The following is a 27,175-nucleotide window of genomic DNA, read 5'->3' as shown; positions in this document are numbered from 1 at the left end:
CAATGCACATAGATGGAACTCTCAAACAGGGAAACTTATTTAAGTTTTTGATAAAAAGTTACTTTACTTGCAACCTCAGTAATACAGTTATAACTACAAATCCGTGTTCATACTGACATAGAGCCTGTGTTATGCCTAAAGATGTTTTGGAGGATATCTGTAGTAAAAAAACAGAAGCTAATGGATGAAATGAAACAAAATATGAACTACAGAAACTAAGATAAATACCAAGCACTATTGACAAATGAAGATTTGCCTTATGTGTCAACTCACTGCTTGCTTTTATTTGTTTAATAATTAGGATATCTCACAAACATATATAGCACCTATTAAACAGTCAGTGTTCAATAGGGCTGGTCCAAGCACAGAATTTCACAGTCATATTTTTAGAGGTATCTTTAGACCTACTTGTCTAAACTTCTCCTACACTGAAGTGCTACTGGTTTGAAATGTTCAGAAGAACCATTTCTCTGGGTTAAGAATCTGTCTTTGGGAAATCTTAAGGGAACAAAAAGATACTCCCTAGGGACTATCTATTCAGTTTATCACTCCCCATGGAGTTTTCAATTCCTAGCAGAAAGCAAAGTCCTAAGTGGTTGGAAGAGAGAACAGAAAGTTTGGTAGGGCAGGTGGAAAGTAAAGGCCTATGATGGTATTTCCCAAAATAAGGTTTTATGAACAACATACAACAGAATCACCAAGAGATGCTTTTTTTGAAATGCAGTTCCAAGCCCACTGACTCAGAATCCATCAAGGTACATATTTAGCATATTGTCTTTCCAAGAGAAAGGCAGGACAGGCTCTTATATCATTCCTAGATCACCACTGTTGGGAGCATGGGCAAACAGGGAAGTGCTAAACTTTGGGAATGTGGGTAAAAAAATGGGTCAAGAAATGCTACATTACTTGAAGTGGGTAAGTTATATAGATGAGCTGGATCAAACCAGACCACAACTAAGACACAAAATCTGAGTGCTGACCTCTAGATAAAGTAATAATGCAATTAAAAAAAAAACCCAGTTCTCAGTGGAAGGTATGTATCAAATGTTATTATAATAATTTATGATGAACAAATCTTTTTCTATAAAAAGCCAATAGTCAATATTTTTGGCCTTACAGATCATACAGTCTCTATTACAACTATCCACTCCACCTTTGTAGCATGGGTAAACAGATGAGCATGGTTGTGTTCCAATAAAACTTTATTTAGAATAATAGGCAGGATATGGTCTGCAAGCCATAGTTTGCCAACCCCTGCTGTAGTGTGTCTCAGAAAAAGAGAAGTTTTACTTATATTCCAATCTGAGATGGTGTATGCTTCTATGGATGTGAGTGTGTTTGTGCTTTACGCATTATCTGCATTTATATATAAACTGGAAGAAAGTACACAAAATACTTATGAATAATAATTTATTATGAATAATAATTTATTATGAATAATTTTGAGTTTCCCCTATACTTTCTAAATTTTCCACTACTTTTGATATGTAATTATTTACAATTTTCCTTTTGCAATTCTTTTATAATCAGAAAAAATATACATCATTTGAAAAACAAAGATGAAAACCAGTTAGTTTATATGCTCCTCAGTAGAAAACCTCTGCTGGGAATTCATAACACCTTTTGTGTTGAAAACAATCAGGTCCTCACCATGCTTGCAGATAAAGTCCACTCACTCAAGTCCAGCTCACTGGTGCAAGCAAAAGAGGAACAGAAAGGACGAGGGCAATTCAGCAGTTAACTGCACAAGCATTACCCAGTGATCCTAATTTCCATGATTTTAATAACAATGAGTGAAACCCAAAGTGTTAAGTTGCACTTTCTACCTCAGCAAAACAGAGTGATAATTGTGCAGAGAATAATTTTATGGGTGAAGTGTGCCCTGTATTGTAAAAGATTAGAATAAAGTACTCTAATACACAATGTCTTAGCAGGTGCAGGCACTTACCTGAGCAATTAAAATCTTCTTAATATACAAATCACAGCCAATGAGACTGCTGGCATGACAGAATAGATCTTTCAGGACACAATGTGTTTGTCTAAAACAGGATTTTTTTTTCACCCTGGCTTTATTTATTTATTTTTGCTAGCAATCATTTGTAGATCTTTTATTTGAAACAGAAAATTGACCAAACATGGATAATTTGCTCCAAATATACCCAAGCACATTCATTCTCTTACAAATCCATTCAGACCACAAAAAGCTATTAAATACTTACTATGTATGAGGTACTGTGCTGGGTGCCGAATAGGCTATTTTGGGACCAATTATCATCTTCCCCACAAACAGAGGGAAGCGCTTCTAGATGATGGCTATGAGTTTTCAGGCTGGTAAAAATGGTCATTTGAGTCCTCTCCAGGTTGCTGGCATTCTGTCCAAGTGGTTAAATTCCTAGTCATCTTAGGACCATGCTTCCAAGATGCTAGACTAGCATAACAGAAGGCCAGTCCTCCGGACCTAACCTTGCAGGTGAAACATTAAACAGAAATGAAATTAACACAGGGCCCGCACCTTTCCTCCCTTGTCTCTTCAACGTATTTCAAGCTGGTTCTTGCCTTTATTCTTTATAAAAACTACTCTTATAAAGTCTCCAACGAATGCTACATTTTAAAATCCAGTAGTCAATTATCAGCAGCATTTGACAAGAGGCCATTCCTTCTGCCTCAGTCTTCTTCATCATGCCCTTGATGTGCAGGACATCACACATCTCCCTGTTAGTTCCTGTCCAGTCAAGTTGGCTCTTCTTCTTCTTCCTGACCTCTGTTAAGTGTCCCAGAGTTTAGTTAGTCCTACCTCCTCTTCTATTCTCAATCTACAACTCACTTTCTAAGTGAGTTTATCAAGTCTTGTGGTTTTAAATTCAAATTACATGCTAATGATTGGCAAATTATTCTCTTTAGTCCAGATTGTCTCCCAAAGACCAAACTCACCAGTCTAATATGACCTCTCACATGGATATATAAGAGCTATCTCAAACATAAAATGTTCCAAACTGATTCTCACAAGGCCTGCATATCTTCAGCCCCCTAAATCTTAGCTTACTTCAATCGCATCATTTCAGTTGGCTCAGAGAGAAAACTTTGGTATTATCCGTGACCCCTCTCTTTCTCTTATGCCTCACATTCAAACCATCAGGAAATCTGGTTGGCTCTACTTTCAAAATACACAGAGTCAAATTCCTTCGGACCATCCCCACTGTCACATCAATGTCTAAACTCCTATCATCTCTCAATTGGACAACTGCCATGGCCTCTGGCAATAATCTTGGACTTCAAGGATTACTGTGAATATCTCATCTGCAGTTCATTTTGATGACACAGAAATCAGTTCAGGCTGCCCCAAAAGGTTTCAGAGAACATGTTAACCATAGTATAGCTTTGATAGGCAGAGAAAATAAAATTGAATAGGTTGGCCTCCTAAAATACTATAAGATTTACAGGAAGTGTTTAAAACTCACTTCAGTGACACACTTCATCAATGACACAACAGTCTGTCTTCATATTTCAGACATGCTGTTGGGAATCATTTACTAAATAAAAGATTATCAAGATTTGTATGATCAGCCTATCTGCATGCCTGTGGGTAAATCTGTTTGGTTAAAGATATTACTGGCATGGAAGGGATGACCACAAATGTGCTTTTTCTTCTAGAGCAATTTTGGCTTCTCTACATTGACACAATCATGACCACCATGGGTGGGAACAAAAACATTCTGGCAGTGAAGAGCCTGTCTCAGTGTGAGTAGTGGGTTGCAGGTGGCTAGCACACCCCCCAGACCATCTCTAGAGGTATTGAGAATGTCCTGACCCTTGTGACACCCAAGAGTCAACACATGCCTTTAAAATGTATTACACCTTTGCCTATGGGTACACAGGAAATTTTATCAGAGGCTCCATCCCTGAGGTAAAGTCTAGGATTTGCCTTCTTAGAAAGTAAACCCAGGAATTTTGATACTGGTTGTCTGTGAATCACATTTTGGAAGACTCTAATGTGGTTCAATTAGAATAGGATTGGGTTTCAGCCATTCAGAGATGAGGTTCGACCATGGTCTCCAAATCACTGGATAATACTGGCAAGGTCTCTCTAGCATTCTAAGTCTTTGTTTTTACATTTACAAAATAGAATAACAAGATATAAGCTTATTTTTCTGTTAATCAGTTCTGGTGAAATAACAGGAAAATGCTTAAAAACCCGAAAGTACCACACAAATTTAAATTACTGTCATTATTTCGTTTTAAACACATTGCCTTGTTTTTATTATCCCTAGTCAGATTTCTAGTAAAGTTTTAATTTGTAGGCCAGTTTTATATCCATGACCTTATTTGAAGCTTTTTTATATCTTTTTTTTTTCTTTTTTTTTTTTTTTTTGAGATGGAGTCTCGCTCTGGCACCCAGGCTGGAGTGCAGTGGTACAGTCTCGGCTCGCTGCAACCTCCACTTCATGGGTTCAAGTGATTCTTGTGCTTCAGCTTCCTGAGGAACTGGGATTACAGGCACCTGCCACCACGCCCAGCTAATTTTTGTATTTTTAGTAAAGATGAGGTTTGGCCATGTTGACTAGGCTGGTTTTGAACTCCTGATCTCAAGTGATCCACCTGCCTTGGCCTCCCAAAGTGCTGGGATTACAGGGGTGAGCCACTACACCCAGCCTTGAAGCTATTTTAAAATAAAAAAAAAATGCATCTTTATAAATACAGAAACCACCCAGAGTTTAGAGATGATTTATTTTATAGACTTCACAAGAAAGCAGTGAAGCAATTGGTGTTTCCCCTCACTTTATCAAAACTATGTGACGAGTCCTATGACATACAAAGTAATTACAACCGGAAAAGAATAAGTATGACAAAAAAATCCATCATATAGAAAGTTAGACAATTTTGGGAAGGTGCAATACTGTGCATCAACTTCCATAAGAAAAGTTGCATCAATTATAAATCAATCACACAGCACAGAGATTAAATGTAGTAACTTCTCCTTGGGCCCTGAGAGGAAGAAGCTGGTGCAGAGATATCTCCTGCTTTAGCAGGTGGCAATATAGCCAGGGCAGGTGGGTGTCAATCCACTATCAGTACATTGGCCTACCTCTGTGTTTCCCTGCAGTGGCAATGGATATTCTCAAGGACCTGATGTCTCTATTTCTGTGACTGAGGGCTTTCTCTGGGCTGAGGGAGGTTGGTCAGTCCTCATGCAGAGCCACCCGAAACTCAACCAATGACGAATAGGAGACAGAAGAGGAATACCCTGGGTTCTTCATAAGTAGGTGGGGTAATTTCATGGTGCAGTCCTCAAAGGAGCCCCCAGAAAGATGGATCCCCAATTTCCCATAGTGGTAATTTGATCATTAACATACCCTGTACTGACCCCTCAGTCTTATCTGGCTCTCCCCATAATCTCAGGTGCACCTCCTAGGATAGACTCTGAAATAGCTATCTGTCCCCAAGTCTCTATCTTGAGGTCTGCTTTTGAGGAAACCTAAACTAACACCATGGGCTTTGGAATGAGATAAATTCTTATTCTTGTTTAATCACTTGGTAGTTGTCTGGTCTTGAGCAATTTACTTAATCTTTCTAAATATCAATTCTCTTATCTACAAAATATAGGTGATAGTCACTATGCTTACTTCACAGAACTACTGTGGAGATTAAAGGTATAAAACAAATAGTACAGAAATTGACACTTGATAAATACTAAGCAAGTGCTGGCCATTGTGACTGTGGTTGTTAAGAGGGCACTTCAAACAACCGTGAGATACCATTCACTCCTATTAGACTAGGAGAAAATGACAAATCCTGACAATATTTAGTGTTGGTGGATTATATTTTTTAAAATGAAGATGTTCACACTTTATTGTTGGGATAAGCTGTTATGACTATTTTGGCAAGCAGTTTGACAATTATCTAAACACGGATACAGAGAATGCACACATTGCATTAACATGGTCATCACTGGGGACAGATGATAGGCAACTGGACCAAGTAAGCTACTCTGTCAGTTTGACCAAGTTGGTGAGCCTCTCATAGTGCAAGGTTTATTACTGAGTAGCTTAAACAACAGAAATTTATTTTCTTATAAATTTGAATGCTAGAATTCTGAGATCAAGGTGTTATCGGGGTTGGTTTCTTCTGAAGGATATCTCTTTGGCTTGTAGATGTTGGGGTTCAGAAAACAATACCCCAAAATGAAAGCCTCAGAAGCAGCCTCGGAAGCAAAGTTTTTCTCCAATCTTCTCCTGCCCTCCTGTCAGTCAGTCCCATTCTCCTCCAAGGTTACCCATGGAAACTAGAATTCCTCTTCCCCAAGATGAGTCATAGATATCAGAACCCCTTTTCTCTAAAGCCAGCCATAAAATCTGAAAGTATTACTCTAATGTTCCCTCTGCCTTTCTGTGTAAAAACTGTCCATGAAGACATTATCTGACCTACCTTGTTTGACTGAAGGTCTATGCAGTCTATAGGTCTGTATAGGTTTGACTGTAGGTCTATACTGGAGTAGGACCCCCACTCCAGAAAGGGCCCTGCCTACACCCATAAGGAAGGAATGCAAGCTCAGAGAAGGCATGAAGAATCCAGACAGGCAGGCCTTGCTGGGTTTCCCCACTCAGGCTATTAGCATTAGATCATACCCTTTTTGTCCAATCATACTTGTGTACTGCTATCCATACTTTTTTGAACCTAAGCATACAAACAGACAAATTCCCCTGTTTCTTTGGGACTTCATTCTGAAGGCTCTTGTACACTCAAAGAGCCTTAAATACATAAGGCTTAAATAAATGTGTGTGCCTTTTCTCCAATTAATCTGCTTTTTGCATGTTGATTTTTCAGCAAGCCTTCAGAGGGCCAAGTCCTTGGCCCCTGCAATGGCTATCTTCTCCCCGCATGGTCTTCTGTCTGTATCTTCCTGTGTCCTAATTTCCTTTTCTAATAAAAACACCAGCCAGATTGAATTACGGCCCCCACTAAAGACTTTATTTTAATTTAATTAACTCTTCAAATACTCTATCTCCAAATACAGTCACATTCTGAGGTACTAAGGGTTAGGACATTAACATTAATTTGGGATGAGGGACAATTTAGCCCATAGCATTTACAAACTAGAGAGAATAATGCCTATCATGCAAGTACTTGGTAAAAGCCAATGAAAAATTACACACTGAAAATAGAATTTTATGATTATCAAAGAAACTGAGGCTGCCCAATTATAATACTATGTATGTAGTTCAGACCACCTCAATCTTCAAGTAGACAACAAATCCTGCTGTGGTCCTTTGCAGCAAATAAAGATAGAAAAGCATCACCACATTCTGTCACAGAACCACAAAAACATAAAGGTCAATCCTTTCTGCTAAGGTGCTCTGGCCAGGCAAGTCACCTGTACATCCAGGGTATAATTATGCATCTGATTATGGAGTGCTTGGTTTTTGTTTATGTTTGGGTACAGACTCTTCAACAAAAGATATGAGTCCTTTCATAAAATGCATGGTGGCAGTTTGATGCTATGTCTTGCCACCCAAGTTGTGTTGGTGGGAAGCCATAGAAAGTTGGGGTCATCACATTTTTTAATCTTTGCCTGCCTTTGATCATGCTGATGTGGTTCTGATGTTCTGCCAGCTTAATCCAAGCACTCCACGAAGTAAATTAATTCACAGGTGAAATCTGTTGAAATTAAAATATATGTATGTATCAGTTAGTTTCTCATATTTCCCTCTCCAACACAGATCATAGTTATCATGCTACCAAAGGTGCAAAGACTCCTGGAAGTCTGACCAGTTAGGCTACTCAAAATCACATGGGAAGGGGCACCATGAAGCTCTCAACTCTGGCCCCCTTACATATCTATCCTTTGTCCGACTACGACCCTTGTCAAAGAAGGGATCCAGCAGCAATTCAGGAAATACCTGCACTTTTCACTCTAGCTTCCCCAAAGCTCTCTCTCATTGATGCCAGAGACCTGCCAGTCTGTATTCCCTCTCATTCATTCAAATAAAGTGTGTGATTCCCCTCAAGGACCAGAACACAGCCTGTGTCCATCAAGGCATTTATAAACTGGAAAGAACTTCAGCCTTTAGAAGCCAAGCACTCACATCAGCGCATCCTAGCCAGACCTGTGTGGGGTTCTGAATGTGGCTACTTAAAGTGCCCTTTCCATGTGACTTCTCCTCCTGAGTCACTTTCAGTAAGCTTTTCTCTCCTAATTGCATCACTGTCTGAACTCCACAGAGACGTCTATACTTTCCTTGGAGGTTTCTGCCTGATTTCCAAGTAAAGGTAAGAGTGTGGCAGGACCAGGGGGACCGGCCCCCCTTTAGCTGTAGGGTTCCACTACCCACTCTGCTCTATGGCCTGGCCAGCACTTATGATGCATTGTCCCATCACCTGCACCACTTACAGCACAAAAGCTATTTAGCCAGTGCCTGCAACCCTTCAGCCTGCGATGCCTTGACAGCAGAGGTTACAGGAAAAAAGAGAGAGAGGGAGAGGGGGAGAGAGAGAGAAAGAGAGAACAATGTGCAATCGGCACTACATTAGAGATAGAAAAAGTACTTAAAGCCTGCAACATTCATCAAGACTGAATACATAAATGCCACATTTTGAATAAGCGAAGCAAAAGACAATGACAAAGGAAAGGCGCATTGCTTCAGGAATCTCTATCATTTTCATTTGCTGCTGTCAGGAACCTGTTTTTTGCTTCTCACTCTATCAGCCATTATAGCATTAATGAAGTAACCTCACATAGTTATTGACTGGCTTGTCAGAGGCCCTGCCTGATCCCTTAATAGAAACCATTGGTCTTCAGTTAAAAATGGGGTGAGCTAGGAGGTGCTGTGGGCATGTGCTGAATTTCAAGTGCACTCCTGAGGTTATCAAAAGCCATGAAATGCAAATTATTATATTTTTTAAACACACAGATTTCATGCAACTGAGCATATAAAATTGACTAATATTGTACTTTATGCATGCCTTATAATGTTTTCAAATATGCTCTGCATATGTTCTCCCAGAAAGTTGTGGGTGGTATTTGAATAAGCAGAGGTAGGCCTAGTTTTGTTTTGTTGCTTGACTTGTCTTCTGTTTGCTGTAAGCTGGCACCTCTATCTAATATAGAGCCATGTTGGTATACTGTCTGCTCAAACAACACCACCAGTCCCCTTTTCTGAATTTCAATTTCAGATCAAAATTATTTTTCTCTTGCAATTTTCTTTCCCCATCTAAAGGTATCCAGCTCTTCAAACTAGCATATCATTTACTAACAACTGCAGATTGGCAGGAAGTCTAAGGAATAAATTGTTAACCAAGAAAGCAATACATTGGAAAAATAATCCTTGATGCAGAGTTGTTAATTCCAGTAACATAATACTATAGAATAGATATGATAAAATGCAAGCACAACAAAACAAAAAAGGGTAAAATGTGAAAAGTCAAGAACAAAAAACCTTGGAAAGTTGGTTATATTTCTGAATCAGAAAAAGCCAAGACAATGATTTCAGGGTTAAGCTTGAGGGGGTCTTCAAAGAGACACTGATAAGAATGCATAGCTAGCATTGTTTTTTTGGGCACATAGAGTGCTGGCTTCATATTGGTATTTAACTGGATCATTCTCACAGTATAACGTTTTGACCTTTTCTCAACTTATCAGGGGAGGAAAAGTGGGATCTATGTCTGTTGATTTGCACGATGGCTCCCCAAAACTGGCTCCCTCTGACAGTAGATTATGTGCATTTCTCCATCCAAAAACTATGAACAAGGAGCTCAAAAATGTCTTCTCTGCATAATTTTATATTCAAATACTTGTTGCTTCCCTTTGCCATCAGCACTATCTCAGCTCAACTGTTTCCTCACATGGACAATCTGTAGACCCACTGAAATGCATTACATTTTCTCACTTAAGAATAAAATTAAAGACCTAAGACTTAGCCACTATATAAATATTAATGATTCAAATTCTAAAGTTTCAACTTAGTTGAAGGAAGTATTAACTAGCTCCCATCTTTAGCCTATCATATTCAAGCAACTATTCATTAACCTAAAGAAAAACTGAATATGCATTTCTTCTAAGCCCTTTTGCTGTCTTTTAGACTAGACCCAAATTCTTCAATAAAAACATATTTATTGTAGTTTCTTTTCACATGTCCACAAAGCCCACAAAACCTAAAATTGCAAGGATGCAAACTTTTCTTGATCTCTAGCATTAATAGTGTTCATTTATTGTCTTCATTAGAGATATTTAGCAGGTGGTATACAGCATGTTCTAGCTGCAAGCAAAGATTACAAACTTTTTCAATGTTTAAGCTCAAATAAAAAATATAAAAGTATAGCCAACTGATAGCTATTTTGAAAGCTCTATCACATTTTTGATGTCAATAAACATATAATTATACATTCATGTAGCTAAAACTGTAACCCACCTCTATGCCATTTTAATTCAATGTTCTTATATTAGTCATAAATAAAATAGAGGCCCAAATAAGGTAAGTGACTTGTTCAAGGTCATATAATAAGTCACTGACATTTATGTGATCATTTATTCAAGATACATTTATTTGAACACATTCTATGTATGAGGCACTGGAGTAAGCCCTGAAGACATAAAAATTATATATACTTGGTCCCTAATCATGTGAAGCTCATGATATAGTGGGGAACAGGCACTGTTTAATAATTTGTCATCAGTGGTCTAATAGGAGAAGTGCAGAGATACTGTGCTGGAAGGGGAGCAGTAAGAAAAGGCTTCCAGAAAAAGGGACATTTAAGCTGAGACTTGAAAGACAGAATGGATTCAAGCATATAACAATAACAAAATGAGAATGGAGAGTTTAGTGTTAGGCATTCAGTGAAAGATATGGCATGTATGAAAGCATGGAGGTGAGAGATAAGATAATTTGTTCAAGAAACAAAATCAGATCATGAAGACTGGAATGTAGACTTATGAGGTGAGAAATTGGAAAAGCCAGCAGAAGCTATATTATGAACAGCCTCTGAATCAAGGCAATGACTTTAAACTTCCTCCTTAGAGCATTCTGAAGTTATGGAGGGTATTACACAGGGAGGTGAGCTAATCGAATTTATAATTTGTAGAATCAGTCTGGCTAGAACTGGAAGGAGTAAGAGGCAGGGCTGGAGAAAGAGAACAGTAAGAATTAAAACAAACGTGAGAGATAAAGAGGAGGATGATAACAGTGAGGATAGTTGAAAGCCTATTTAGAAGTGAGATTGACTGACTCTGGTGATGGGAGGGAACTGGAAAAGGAAGAGGAAGTAGGAAAGAAATAGGAGGGAAGTATGCGTTCCACATTTCTGGGTAGGGCTACTGGATACTTGGTGGTTCCATTCATTGTGGTAGATAGCAGATGAGAATCATATTTGGATGAAAGAGAATGATGATTTCAATTTTATACAAGTTAAATGATTAACAATCATTTCGGTCACCAAGTGAATAAATATGGCAGAATCTTAAAGCCAGAATGGAATCCGGGCCTGCAGACCAGCAGTCCAATATTCTTTCTCTGTAACTGTATGAATAATGACTCCTTCCTGCCTAAAGTGCTGAATGTTGAAAGCAGCTTTCTAAAAACTAACTACTAAAGAACTCCAAGACACAATAGAAGGCTTCTTTAGAATACGCAACTAGACTTTTCAGTTTTCACTAGGTTTTCTAGTCTCAAAAGTCATAGTACAACTTTTACCCAGAAAATTATTAGTTATAAAAGAAAAAAAGTAAAGAAATATCTTACCCTTTATGCATTTACCACCTTACAGCTCACAAAGCACTTTCACAAATGTAAGTTATCACATTTAACCTCCTAAAGGTAATGCCTTTTGCACTGTTTCTAGTCACTGCTACGACATAGACTGCCACAGTTTACAGTGAAGTATCTTTATCAACCCTATGATCTTGCTGGCATAGTTGGGTCCAGCCAGGTGCCTCCAAAGAATCTCTTCTAAATGTGCTCCTTTGTAAATAGAGAACTGAATTAAAACACCCCAAGGTCCTGTCTGGCTTTAAGATTCTGTGATTTTAAGCCTGAAGCTTGGGGTTCTGGGATACTGAATTTGTAGTATGTTATTTACAAATTAGAGCTGCACATAATGAGGAAAAAGAAATGCAGACCATGTCAGAAAACACCGAGAGGAAAATGAGAGTCAGAAGTAAAAGCTTTCAGGAGAAATCATTGCTGGGATGGTGAGATCTCAAAGTTAGGAGAATAATGAAGAAAGGTAATACAGTAAGGAAAGTCGGACACATTCTTTAATGTGATGTTGACCCACATCTACTCAACTAATGCTCTCATTTCCCCAATTCAATGTACAAGAGCAGGTTCTTCAGCCACTGTGTGCTCTTGACACCTTCATCAAAAGACATGAAGGGAATAATCATATTTTCACCCTATCAGCATTGAGAAGGAGTAAGCTGTTTATTTTTTTTTCTTGTTTTTTAATGGTAACAAACTGCAATAACTGAGCAGAATCAAAGACTTCAGAAGAAGCAGAGGGAGCGACAGAGAAGAAAGGTGTTTGTTATTTTATTAAAGCATGGGTAATGGCATATAATTTTTTAAAACACACATACACACTACCTGCACACCCATTACACATACGTACTTATCTCTGCATACACATGTCATCTACACAAGTGCCTGTGCACACCTACTTTCACACACATCATGCATACACACTAACACACCCCACAACCACACATGCACACATCATTGTGCACACTCATACAGGCACATTTCCTCTTTTCTTGGGTTGCACATCCCACCTACCCCCTCCCCCAGTGGACTGGTCACTAGAAAGGACCCTGCAGTTAGGTCTGGGAAACAGTGACTGGAGCTTCTGGAGACACGGTCTCTCAAACTCTACTGCCTTGCTTATTTTTCTTAATGCGCTGTCAGCATGATATTGCCAAGTGTTCTTTCCTTATAATGACAATATTGCCCATGGCTCATTTCTTCATAGGAGAAATGAGTGGTCCATATACTGTTGTACTTAAGCCCATCATTTCTGCTTTTCAAAATGTGTTTAATGAGAGGACTTGTCATTTGTGGAAAGGGGCAAAAAAAGTAATGGGCACATTTAGATTTTCCATACTAATTAGATGCTTATTCCCAGGAAAACATATGGGTTTTTAATCATATCTCCAAAGTTTCTTGGTCTCCTGGATTAAACAACTCCCCTTCTCCCTGACCTGGCCCTGCTTTTGTTTCGTTATGTAGATCTGACCTTTATTTTACAAAGGTGTTGGCACTGGGAAGACACTGTGAAAACTCTCTCTTTCTAGAGTTGAATTCAAGACACTTACAAGTCCCAGCTCTGAGCCTGGCACACACTTTTTCGGCTGCTCACGGGTATTGATGTTCATGAACACTGTCTCAGGTGGACCTCAGAGATTTTACTAGCCAAAGTTTCTTAGGCCAAAGACTATCTCCGAGCAAAAGAGAAAAGTAAATTAAATCCCCAATGGCATCCTGAGACCTGAGAGTGTCATAATGTCCCCAGCTTCCTTTTCATACAATCTTTTGCATATTTTTAGCATGCAAATGGGCCATCTTTTCTTCTCTTTCTTTTATTTTTTAAGGATTCAGAAGTGGCAAAATAATTAGCATTCAGTCAGCTCAAGATGGCATCCATTTACACTCTTACAAGGGGGTCAACGTGGATGATGCTGCCCTGCCAGAAACTTTTTTTTTTTTTCATACAGAGGGATACAATCTGCAATATCCAAATATATCAAGACTTTGAATACCTGTGCTGGGTTATTTGAAACTCCAGTAGAAACACCACTATGGGGAAATTACTTAATCTGCTTCAAGATTTATCACCACTGTGCTCTACGCACTAGGTTAAAATAGAATACCTCAGAGAGGCCTCAGAGGGTCAGGAGTCCAAATTGCACTGCAAGTATTTCACAGTGCATTACAAAGTTTTGGACAGAGCCTTTAATCCACAAAATTACTAAACTCTAGCTTTGCACTGATACGCATACAAAAACATTCTGCCAAATGAATCTGCTTTACATTGCCCTCAAAATATTGCTGCAACACAGAAAAGGATAGGAACTGAAACATTCTACAGCTCACAGGGGTACAGTTTATCAAGAGGTGAAAGAGAGTTTGTATACAGCAAAAAAAAGAAACTATTGTGTTGGATTGATTTAAAACTAAAAGTATGCTGTCAAAAAAATAGATTTTCACCCGTCAGGCAGTTATTTTACAAATGTATGATATGGGGACTGATTAGTGAAAATGCTCTTTTCTACATGAATTATAATATAAACCTTTGCTTCCTTGCTGTTCATCTTAGAGTCCCCCCTTTTGTGCGACTCGCTTGTATACTATTTCAGTTTCTAGGAAAAAGGTTAAGAGACACATTCACTGCAAAGTAGAATTGATCTTTCGAAACCATCAAGTGGGCTTACCGTGAAAAGAGGAAGACAATGCACAGCAAAAATAAAGAAACTTCTGCACTGCACAGAGGTTGTCAGTACATAGGCACCAAATTCTATTTTCATATAAGAAACACACAAGAACTAGTTCTCTTGACACTAGTGCTGATATTTCTCTGAAATTCTTATGACTTTGTCATCATCCCACATATTTTCAAAACAAATTGTCTAGTGTTTGTTTGCTTTAAAAACAAGATGCCATTGTCTTAGATAAAAAATGCAACTTTATAGTAAAAATGTCACTACGAAAACACAAGAAAAAAAAGGCTCAGAGGAAATAAAAAATAGAGTCTGAGTAGCCTTTCTAAGGGCCTGAATATTAGTGATTAAAAGTGATTTCAAAAACAACGGCAAATATATTGAAAGTCCTCTCACAAGAATACTGTGTGAATAATGATAGGATGTTTAAAGGCAATTTGTTTTTATGACACTTTTTTTTTGAACTTGCAGAAATTAGTGACAACAGCAACAAAATCAAGGGCTATTGACATCTCGTAGCTGAAAAGCAGAAGCTGGCATCATTTTGCAACCTTGTTTTCCTTGGTTACATGCAGAGGAAAAATAAAATATATCTGGCAGTTGAGAAATGGCAGAGTACTCTCCGGAAATTGTATTATAGATTATTTACCAAATGAATTGTTTCTCTTTATTAAGATGTGAAACAGTAGCACACAGAAAAAGCAGTGCAGATGTAATCGAAAACCATGAAGCAACACCACCTCTAAACCTACTACTTTCTTAAGTAAGTTATGCCAAGCTGTGATTTTGGTGATATTCCCAGGTCTGTTTGGACAGAATCAATGACTCATGTCAAAAAGCTACCCTTCTACTCTTTTCAGAAAGTCAGAGTTGAGAAGTGATAAAATTAAGATAAGACCACACAATCTGTTCTATCTTTCTTTAAAAAAATGCATCCAAAAATTTAAAAAAATGAAAAATCAGGTCATGGGATCTCACTCATTTACATAATGATGAATGGAGCATTGCAAGCGATGAGTACCTGACAATTTCTATCAGATATATTTCAGCCTGAAACAACGTATCATAGAAGTCAGCTCCTAAAGGAGAGCTTTCTGAGGCAGATTCTGTGAAGGAATGGAATGAAGGCAGGACTGAGATGCTGGGAAACTCAAACTCCAGACCAGATTTCTTTCAAGACATCAGTGAACCCAGTGTCAGTTATTTCACCCAAGTTTCCTCAGCTCTTGCAGAAAGACTAGCTATGTCTATGGCCCCATCCAGCTGGAACAGTCTAATTTGTATGAGTCATAACAATTGTAACAGACTTAATTAAACTTGCCTGTCAAATTTTATTTTGGTTGTCTTCATAACTCATTTCTGAACAGTCAATGATCAGACTATCTGCAGTGTTAGCTGGAGGTTTTCAGGTGGCCAAAAACGCAGAATGTGTCAGCGTTTACAATAACAATCTAGATATCACTGTCCCCACTCATTTCTGTGTCTTTGTGGCTTGCTACTAAAGCTTCATTGCATTCTGGGGAATAAAGATGCAGTCTCCTGCACTCCATCTTTCTGCAGTGATCAACGCTCTGATACTCTTTGCTTTGCCAGTAATACTTGTGAAGTTAAGAGGGTTATTTGCTGAGGAGAGAGGCCACTAAAATAGGCAGTGCTAAAAAGTAAAATAAGCCTAGAAGTTTAAGGAAATAAGAAAATAAAATACTGTGAAAGAACTATGAAGAATCAGGGAGTGAGCCACATAGGTAAAAAGGAATGAATTTAAAACAAAACCAAAAAGTGTTGAGAGTAGAACACATGCATAGGAGTTAAGAGTAAGAAGGCAATGATTTTAAAGACAATAAACACACATGGCTAGGGCTAACAAATCAAAAGCAATGATTACCTTATATGAGAGCATATGCACTTAATGCATGTCCTCTTAGGTATCCATTTCCCACAGATAGCCTATCCCTGCTGCCTACAGGAAAGGGGAAAAAGAGGCTCCATTCAAGTAGAGGATTATTAAGCAGTCATTTGAATGCAGGGGCCTATAAAGCCATTCTAAGTCATATTTTTGCTTTTTTTTAATTAAAAAAGCTTTAACTTTCCCCTCATCACTTGCAGACTGAATTGGTTTGATCCAGAGAGGCAGTTATACATAAGAGCAACCACTCTCTATTGAATTAGGGGATCTCTCGTGCAACACATCTCACCAATTACAAGGTAGGGATGCAATTCTATGATTTATCATACATTACACTGTTAAGTAATATAACATTATAGATACAATTTGTACCTATCTCTCTGCAGATTAGAGAGGTGGCACATGAAGAGAGGATCATTAAACACAGAGCAAGGGCAAGGGCCAAGCTCTTCTCTTTAACAAGCTGCTCCAAGTACCACCTCTCTAATCCATGAAGAGAAAAGAATAAATTGTTCCAGTAGCTTATTCCAAACCATGCTCTTTGGAGCTGGGGGTTTTATTAAAACAAAAATATATAGGAAACCATCATTTCTTGTGGGCCATAGCTCTCCGGATTTCAGAGGCTGACCACTGAACTAGAAAAGAATAACTTTGGATTTATTGGGATGATTCCTCTCATTCTGAAGGTGATGAGATTCTTCACACACGCATGAATATGGATGTATGTGTAGATGCATATCACAATGGAGGATGCAAATCCATATCCCACAAAGGCAGAATGCAAACTGGCATTCTGATTTAAATAAGACCAAATTATTGAAATTTGACTCCTGGATGACATCACTTATGCATTACATTAGCGCACTGCTGTCCACCAAAAATGTAATGCAAGTCACATATGTAACTTTACCTAGTAGATGGATTTTAAGAAGTAAAAAGAAGCAAGTGGAATTGTTTTAATATTTTATTTAATCCAATGAATCCAAGATATTATCTTTCAAAATGTAAGCCATATTTAAAAAACCATTGATGAGATATTTTGTATTATTTTCTTCATACTAAGTCTTTGAAGGTCTGTATGTATTTTACAACTAAAGCACATCTTACTTTAAACTAGCCACACTTCAAGAGTTCAATAGCCACACATGGCTCATGGCTACCATATTGGATAGTACAGCATTAGGAACATGTGTCTTCTGTGATTTCATGGTCTCCATTTTGGCTTTGCTGGTTGGAATTGAGTGTATTTTTCAGCCACTTTATCCAAATAAGCAGAAGTCCTCAGAAGTAGAAATTGAATGAAAATGACATTTCACTGCACTGAATATAACCCTTTTCAATTCCACTAAGATTTAGGCTCCTGCTGTTGAAAAGGTGAGCTCTTTAACCTCATCTGTTCTGTCTGTACTCCCTTTCTAAACCTGATAAGTGTGTACATAAATATCCATTTAGCAGATATCTCAGACTAGTCTTATTAGAACAACCCATTTGTAATATTCTTTCCTCTATAAGGCTTCTGTATTACCACTTCCAGCTTTATTACACTCACTTAGACTCTCTTTTGTCCCGACTACACCCCTTTATAAAAACAGGAAAATTGTATAATCTGCTTGAATGGCAGTACAATGAGGTAGGCAAAGATATAAGGACACCGTTAGGCTGCCTCATAAACCCTCGCTTGTCTTAGGACAAGTCATTGATTTCTATTGGCAATTTCATTGTAATGTCAAACTGTAACTTGATTTCATTCTTTGCTCCACTCTGAGGTAAACAATGAGCCAAAGAGTAGAAATAGACCAAAGGAAGCACAGCAATTAAATTACTATGAGAAATACTTGGGTAACCTGACTTGCCCAGTATCTCAGAAAACATAGGTTGGGCCCCATGCAATACCTGAAGTGCCCCCAAATTAGTATCTGTCTATGGACCTTGGAAAAAGTAATTCACCTGTGACCAGAGCTCGAGAACCAGTAAGGGAGAAATAAAAGTTATTTGGGGGAGGAGAGAGAAGGCAGAAGTTCATTGGTTCCATATTAACCTTACTAGTTCTACTCATTAAGACATACAATTCTTACACATATATGATTGTATGCTTGTTGGAAAGGCCATGACTTTAGGAGTAAGACAGATTTGTCTTCAATGTTTGTCTCTATCATTTATTTGTCATATGATATTGGGCAAGTTTCTCGGCCTCTATGAATCTGTTTTCTCATCAGTGGTAATGGCTCAGCACAATGTTTGCCCAGCTGCAGCAGCCTACCTATGTGCTCCTGCGACCACTGTACGCTCAGCCATATTTGAGCAAGGGAAGGACTTGGTTCAATGTTTGCTCAGGAATCACGCATATGGTAATAATGATTGAGAAGTAGGTTTCTATTTGGGTTTTTGTGTTTTTTAAAAAAATAATTTTACCCAACTCCATATGCTGGCACCACTGTTTTTCCGGCAAGATCTCATTCTAGGGAGCTACCTCACATATTTTAAACCATCAGTCAATCCAAAGTTCTTTGTGAATATATGTCCAATATTACACCTAACTACTTAGGGGATGGGGTCAGTGCAGATGGTGGCAGTGTTCACATGTACTCTGTTAGGAAAAGACCCAGAATAATTTCTTCTCTGTACTCTCAAAGTTCTTTTTTACATTATAATTTGAAATTACACTAGAGTGTACTGCTCACCAGACTATGACTAGAAGCCAAGATCATTGTCATTTCCATTATTTTTTTTCTAGTCCTGAGATATGATAAGTCTCATATGCTAATATATACAAATACACACACACACACTAACATATACACACATACATACATATATAAACATATATATACACACATATGTTGTGGTTATATCTGTGAGCATTTATAGAACACGTAATTTATACATATATACATATGTATATATCAGCATATGGAACATAATTCGTTATATTTTAATGGAACCTTAGAACATTCAAGCATTTCTTTATATCATTTTATTTGAACTTCATAGCAGCCCTGTGAAATCAGTTTAACATTGCTGTCCCAAATTTAGGCTCCTGATGGGTTAAGATTGTCTGATTTCACATTGCAATCCAAACCCTGTTCCTTGGACTAATGGATCCTGGATATTCACTTATAGGCCTCTACTGGTCCTTTGCAATTTTAAGTGGTCCATGTGGACGATGCCCATGCCCCTTTGCTATTTCTTTCTTGACTAGAACTCTCTTTAAATCTAATATTGTGATTTCTTTGGCATTCAAAGATCCTTTTACATATAAAATGATGTTAATAGATGAAAGAGGCCCTTTAAAATGTATTGCCAAATAAAATGTTGACAAACTCGTATCTTTCCCTTATTAAAAAGAAGAAAAAAAGAAAATAAAGAAAAAACAAAGATACATTTTTAGTGGTCAGTAAAAGCACAAAGCTAGGAACCACAAAGTTAGATTACAATGTGTTGCATGCTTCTTTTGCTCAAGTATTCCACCATTTCTGTAGAAAACAAGGCTTAGACAGGAAAGAATCAATGGGTAATAAAATAATAAAGTATTCCAGCTGAAGGGAATTGGAGGGGAGCTAGACCAAGGGGAGCTAGACCAATAAGGCCTGTGGCATCAGTGGAGAAAGGAACATGCAGGATTCAAACAAGAAATAATTTATTGAAAAAACTAATAGAAAAAGGAGAAGAAAACCCAAAGCACTTCAGAAAACTCTTCTTTTGCACGCTTTTTGGATAACATATAAGGTTTGATTCAAGAAATAGCAAGGAAGAGGTAAATCTACTCATCTGGGAAGCAAGAGTATGTTGACCACATCAAACTCAGACACCATCTCGCATGTTGCTTGTTTGTTTAGCTTTTCTTAAACATGGTTTATTCTTCTGTAAGACGGGGGAAGGTTAAGCTAATAGATCTTGAGGATCTCTTCCACCTCTAAGACCTGTTACTCACACAATAATAATAATAAATCTATCCTTATACTGAGTATTATCCAAGTACTACCCTAAATCCTAATAACAATGCTGCATGATAGAGATTATTAGACCATTTTACTGATGAGATAACTGAGACCAGGACAGTCTGACCTACCCAAGGCCATGAAGTCAGCCAAATGGCAGACTTAGAATTTGAACCCAACTCCGTCCTTTCATTATTCTATCAATTGTCTCTCTTCAGTCTACTCCATCATAAAATACTTATCCAAAACCCAGTTTTATAAAGAAAGACACAGCTAAACCATAAACATCTATCAATTCTTCACTGACTACTACAAGAATAACAGAAATACTCTGGAGCTACCCACAAAGCCCCTTGTAAGTCAGAGACGACCTCAATAATCATATCCCCAATATGCAATGAGATCATCTTACCTGACGGGGATTTTTCTTTTGAAATAGATTTGCATTTAAGGCCTGATAATTAAAACATAATATTCATAATATTCAAACTTGAGTCATATTTGAAATTCCTAAATACAATAATTAATATCTGCTATAATATGTCTATTTGTAATTAAGCAAAGCAGAAATCCTGTCCAGGCCTGTCTCCTTACTCTCTTCCAGGAGCTTTCAAAAGAGAAAAAAAAATTATTATGGCTAATGTTGTTGGATTTGATCATTGACTTCTCTTTTCTTCATCATTTAAAATGCCCAGTCGCCATCAGCCACCACAATAGCAGGAGAACTGTGGACCATCACAAATGGTGTGACAACTGGGGATACTCCCCTGCCAAGGCAGGGGTGATAAACAAATGCAGGGCATTTAAGTCCACAGGCAACTCAGCAAAGTCCTCAGAGCTGGGGAGGGGAAGGGAAGCAGCCTGGGAGGGCTTGGGAATTTTCTAGGTCAGATGCCTTACTACTCCCCACCTCCATTTTTGAACTGTAAAACACCTACCTGACATTCCCCTTTCTGGTGCCTATTTTTTGCCAACTGTTAACAAAGCCAGCATGACCTCACCCTTCTTTCCCCCCTCATTTCATGCATCACAGTTCCGCTCACTGGGCTGTAGCCTGGGGTGGGCAGGTAGGTGGGCAAGGAGCACAGGCCGTCCCCAGGGCTCCCTGGGACTCTCCTCTCACAAAGCCAGAGCGGGGCAACATGGCTGCCGTCAGTGCCAAGAAGCCTCAGGGAGAACGGGGAACAAAGGCGGGCAGTTCCAGAGGCCAAGATTTTGATTACTTCTCGGGTTTCTTTCAGCTCACGGTCTGGGTCAGCACACAGATCTCAACCTCCCAGTCCCAGCAGAAAGCAGACGGTCAGAGAAGCCCTTGCCCTGAGAAGACCCTAAGCCATCTCCTGAGTTCAGGGTGGCCCTTGCAACACTTCCTAGCTCCTCTCCAATTGTCAGAGATCACATTAGTGCAGTTGTGAAGGTTTGACATAAGGATGAACAGAAGGGTTGTTACTGGCTAGTGAGAGGAGAGAAGTTTCCAGTCCAAAGGAGGAAAAAAAAAATCCTCTCCTAATGAATAATGCTGAGAGTGGGGGAGGAGAGTGATGGTCTCTCTCTCGCTCTCACTTTGGCTCTATCTTTCAAGCTAAACCCACAGAGCACGGGCAGAAGAAAATAGCAACATGTCCCCATGTTGAAGAAGAAATTTTTTGTGTTTTGTTTTAAATGTGAGTCTGTAAGGGCTCATAGTCATGTGCAGACACATATTGTTGCTATTTCCCAAACCAAGGACACTCCCAGAAGGTCAGCATTCAGACACAGGCACTTCGTGGCAAAGAGTGATTCTACTGTTAAACCTTTTCTCAGCATCCCTGTCTGCCCTCACCCTACCTCAAGCCACTATTAAAACCTTGATATCGTACCACCTCCTAATGGAAGCACAGCCGCTGGTTGACTGAGGAGTGGAGTGCCGGGTAAAGCTGTGAGAATCAAGTCTGGTAATGATCAGACAGGGAGAGTGCTAAGGAGCTCCCAGACCTGCAAGAGGCGGGGCCCAATGTGTGCCAGTGTGGGCAAGTCACCAAGAGGCCAAATAAAGGTCCTCACTTGGAAATGAAATGTTAAGCTTTCCCAGAAAATAAATTAAACAAACACAGTGACCCTGTAGATTTTATATCATTGCATTAATAGTAATAACAATAATAAAGCTGACATAGACTCACAACCTGTAATTTGTAATATTTAGCTCCATGCTTCATATCTGTATAAAAGTTAAAGTATATCTTTCATTAATACCAGTACAAATTGGATTTCTCTTTCTACCTCTGATTGACCCCACCCTCCACTTGTGATTAACTCTTCTGCTACCTCGTTTTCTCAGGTGCTTCCTTATTCAGTGTTGAATCAAAAATCTGGGCTGTCCTTCCTGGAGGGCCCTTGAATCCCACTTAACCTGACTGGTGTGATGTGCTCTGCAGGAGGGAAGCGATGAAGCAGAACAGGGATGATCACAAATCGAGAACTGTTCTTCCAAATAATAGAAAGGGAGAAATTAGACAAAGTGCCTTTTCCATCATCTCCCCCATCCTTGTCCAGTTTTGCATAAAGGATCCCTGGGAACTGTGAAAGGGAACTCTTTGCATTTGCAGAATGACCCCTAAAGAGGTCACTGTCACTCCCAAGGCCTGTGCAACCCTGGCTGGGGCTGCCTATTTCAGACTAGCCACAGGCAGACGGCAGACTGCGGTGTAGGGTAAGGAAGGTCACCGGGTTGGCCAGGGGATTCTCTCATCCAGTAGCTGTGTGTTTTGGAACCAACCTGGAAACATTAACACAAAGGCCTGCCAGTAAACTACATGGTGTTTGCATATCTTATATACACCGAAGGGATAGACAAATGCCTGGTGGAAAAAAAGGAAGAAAGAAAAATGAACTCAGCTATTAAGCAGCTACAAAATGTTTTGCTCTCTTCCCTATTTCAAAAGCTTCCATAGCATAAATAGTGGTCAAAAGTTCAGTGAACTGTCTTGTAGTGCGGGGCTCCATTCAAACGGGGCTATTTTCTGAGAGTCTCCTGACACCATATCTAATTTCCAAAATGAATATGCTTTAATTTTCTTTCTTCATGCATTGTGCTTTTTCCTCATTTAAAACAGCAACAGCCTCTGGCAGTAAAGGACATCACATTTCTGTGTGAGATGAAGCTTTTTTCCCTGTATGCAGGGGAATGGCATGGGTCAGGGGAGAAAAAATATATGCAAAAACAGCACACCCCACTGACCCCAGTATATTTTACATTACAATTTTGCCATTTCCAATATAGGTTCATTTTGCAATGGACCATATCAACCATATTTCAGGGTTTAAAAAAAGGGAGGGTAGTGTAAGGCGAGGCATTGTCTGCATACAGTATGTCCTAGTACAATGCATGAACTGCGTGATCAGGATGGAGTGTTACCTACAGAGAACATACGTAGACATATACATAGCTACAGCCCTCAGTGCAGAGCACATTTGAAAAATAGATACCACGTGTGGATCCTGCCAATTAAAGGAAGCATTAGGGGACTTCTTTATGAAGGTAGCCAAGAACAGCTAACTATTTTTAATGACATGAATGTCATATTCAATGTCTCTAAGCTCCCTTGAAAGCACCAATGTCCCACTGCCTTATTGAGAAACGACTACAAATAGAAACTGGGCATCTTCATGATATGATTACATCTATGTATCTGTCTATCTACACAGAGAGAGAGAGAAAAAAATCCTTTATATATATGTATACACACACACACACACACACATACACACACACACCTCACATATATATACATAGATACCTAGATATCTAGATATATTTATGTCTAGATATATAGACTTCTAGATATATAAATATGTACATCTCAAAAAGACCTAAATATAGATATATATGTCTCAAAAATATATGTAAATATAGGTATAAACAGATATATGTCTCAAAAGGATCTAAATCAGAAACATATTTAAGTCATCCTTTTACTAACTCAGATACCTCCTAGAACTCCTAAATAAATACCTCCTAAATAAAATGGGGATTTTACAAGATGATAATCTTTTAAAATCGGGACATGTGTAGTAATTATTCACTGTAGAACATGTAAAGATGGCACATGATATTTCTTGCTGGGTCATTCCCTATCATGAATCATTATTGCTGCATTGAAGAATTTTTGATCAGCCAAGTCTTTGTCAATCAATCAATAAGTATTTTTTGAGCAAGATATATGGTCATTGTAAAGTAGGTATGAAGCATGGCCACTGCTTTCAAAACACTTGCAGTTTAGTGGATGAAACCAAAATGAATAGGCTTGAAATCGCTTGAAAATAAGTCTTGGAATTTGATACACCAGATAAATTCTTGCTACTTGATTTAGACTGGCGTATGTTGACAATAAAATGTTTAGAGTTTATAAATTACTGCTGTCTGGAATAGTCAGAGGTGACCTAATGAAAGAGGTGGCACCTCATCTAGACCTTGAAAGATGAATTAGACAATGAGGAAAGAAAACAATGAAGGAAGAAGGGTTCTTTGGGCAGAGAGAAGAGCACATTCAAAGATACAGAGGCTAGGAGCTTATGTGTAATTTTGTCCACAAGTATCATAAATATATAGGTACTTCAAGCAGGTACACAATACTCACAATAATGGAGTTATCTCACACACACAAAAAACAAGTCAGTGACCAGCAACACTGATTTGGTACCCTGGCACCTTGGGTCCCTAGGCACTCATAATACAAAAGGAAATGATTGGAAACTCACTTTACTGGACCCTGTCCATCTGCTCAGTGTAGTAATCATCTCACTGAATGCCTATTACTCCCTTGTGAGCTGTGAGCTACTGCTCCATTTCACAGATGAGAAAACTTCAGATAAGAGAGGTGGCTCTCTTAGCTGAAGCAAGAGTCACTAGTAAGTGGCTGTAGCAAATGTCACTAGTAAGCACTGGTGATGGGTCCCAGCAGCCTAACTTCAGAGCTCAAGCACATTTAACTAAATCATGCTTTCCTTCTAAGAGGTGGTTATGAGGAGAGACAGACAGACAAAAGCATGTATCTCCTGAAAAGCCAAAAAGTAGAAACTTTCCACAGAGAGATAAATAATGGTCATATTGCAAAGAAAATGATAAAATTGGTGAACTTTGCTTTAGGAAAATCCTATTAAAATCTAAACCTATTAAATTGATATATTAGGCAGTGATTACTCATAAGATGGCAGCTCTCACCATGGGGTTACTTTAACCAGCAAGATCTCCTGGCACACTTAAAATAGGATTCCATTTACAATGAACTTCAGGCATGCTATAAAGAACAAAGTCAGTTGCCTAATACCAAAGTGTTTCAAGCTGATTAGTTACAATATTGCCTTACATCAATCTTGCTCAGCATTGTCCAATAGAAATATAATGTGAGTGACATATATAATTTTAAATTTTCTAGTAGCCACATTTCAAAGAAGTAAAAAGAAACGTGAAGTTGATTTTAATATTTTATTTAATCCAATATATCCAAAATATTATCATTTAAATATGTTATCAGTACAAAAATTATTGAGATATTTACTTTGATGTATTAAGGGTTTAACACTGGTATGTATTTTGTATTTACAGTTTTGCTCAACTAAGACTAGCTGCATTTCAAGTGCTCAATAGCTACATTGTGGCCAGTAGCTACTGTGATGGATGGCACAGATTTAACTCTTTACCTCTCTGTTTTAAAGCTGCATTTGACTCTTATTGGAATAGATAATTGGGAAATATCTTAATATTTTTTTCTGTCACTATGACAGAATACCAAAGACTGCGAAGGAAGTTTATTCAGCTCATGGTTCTGAAGACTGGGAAGTACAAGAGCATGGTGCCAGCATCTGGTGAGGGCCTTCTTGCTTTGTCATAATATGGCACAGGACATCACATAGTGAGAAGGCAAGAGCAAGAGAGCCAGTGAGAGCTTGCTTTTATAACAAAGCCACTCCCATGATAAATAACTTGCTTTCCTGATAGCAACATTATTCCCATGAATCCATTAATTCATTCATGAGGGCAGAGGGGTTGAGTTTCCAACACACAAATTTTAGGAAAACTCATTTAGCATGGCAGGAACCCATAATGGCACTTTAGTTCCAGGAACAATCTAATGTTGCAAGGTGTGGAAGTATTTAATTTCTTGCTCCTTAAAGTTCTCTTGTCATGAATGCTTCTTGACCTAGATAGAGGTAAATATCAGCAGATATAATTTTGTGGATCTAATGTTACAGTAGAAATTTAGAATAGGTCTCATTTTTTTTTTCTCTTCTGCCATGGTTAATTGATGTAAAGTCTGGTTGAATATTGCCACCTGAAATCTTGAATATGAAAGAATTTATTTCGTCCTTAATTATTTTCAACGAAGTAACTTCCAAAAAAGTCTTGGAAACAATTATTGTAAACAGAGTGGGAAACAGGAAGGCAAGTCAATTGCCTGGGCATTAAAAACTTGATACAATTTTTGAGGAAGAGCTCCAGTCTCCAACTCCCAGCGCAAGCGACACAGAAGACCAGTGATTTCTGCATTTTCAACTGAGGTATTGGGGTCATCTCACTGGGGAGTGCCGGACAATTGGTGCTGGTCAGGTGCTGCACCCCGACCAGCGAGAGCTGAAGCAGGGCGAGGCATTGCCTCACCTGGGAAGTGCAAGGGGAAGGGAATCCCTTTTCCTAGCCAGGGGAACTGAGACACACAACACCTGGAAAATCGGGTAATTCCCACCCCAATACTGTGCTTTAAGCAAACGGGCACACCAGGAGATTATACTCACACCTGGCCGGGAGGGTCCCACCGCCACGGAGCCTCCATCATTGCTAGCACAGCCATCTGCGATCTAACCGAAACAACAGCAGCGAGGCTGAGGGAGGGGCGCCCGCCATTGCTGAGGCTTAAGTAGGTAAACAAAGCTGCT

This window comes from Rhinopithecus bieti, unplaced genomic scaffold (genome assembly GCF_001698545.2).
Source record: "Rhinopithecus bieti isolate Rb0 unplaced genomic scaffold, ASM169854v2 scaffold_30775, whole genome shotgun sequence".
NCBI lineage: Eukaryota > Metazoa > Chordata > Mammalia > Primates > Cercopithecidae > Rhinopithecus > Rhinopithecus bieti.
The sequence above is the reverse complement of the archived record's forward strand: the minus strand, read 5'-3'. Positions refer to the sequence as shown.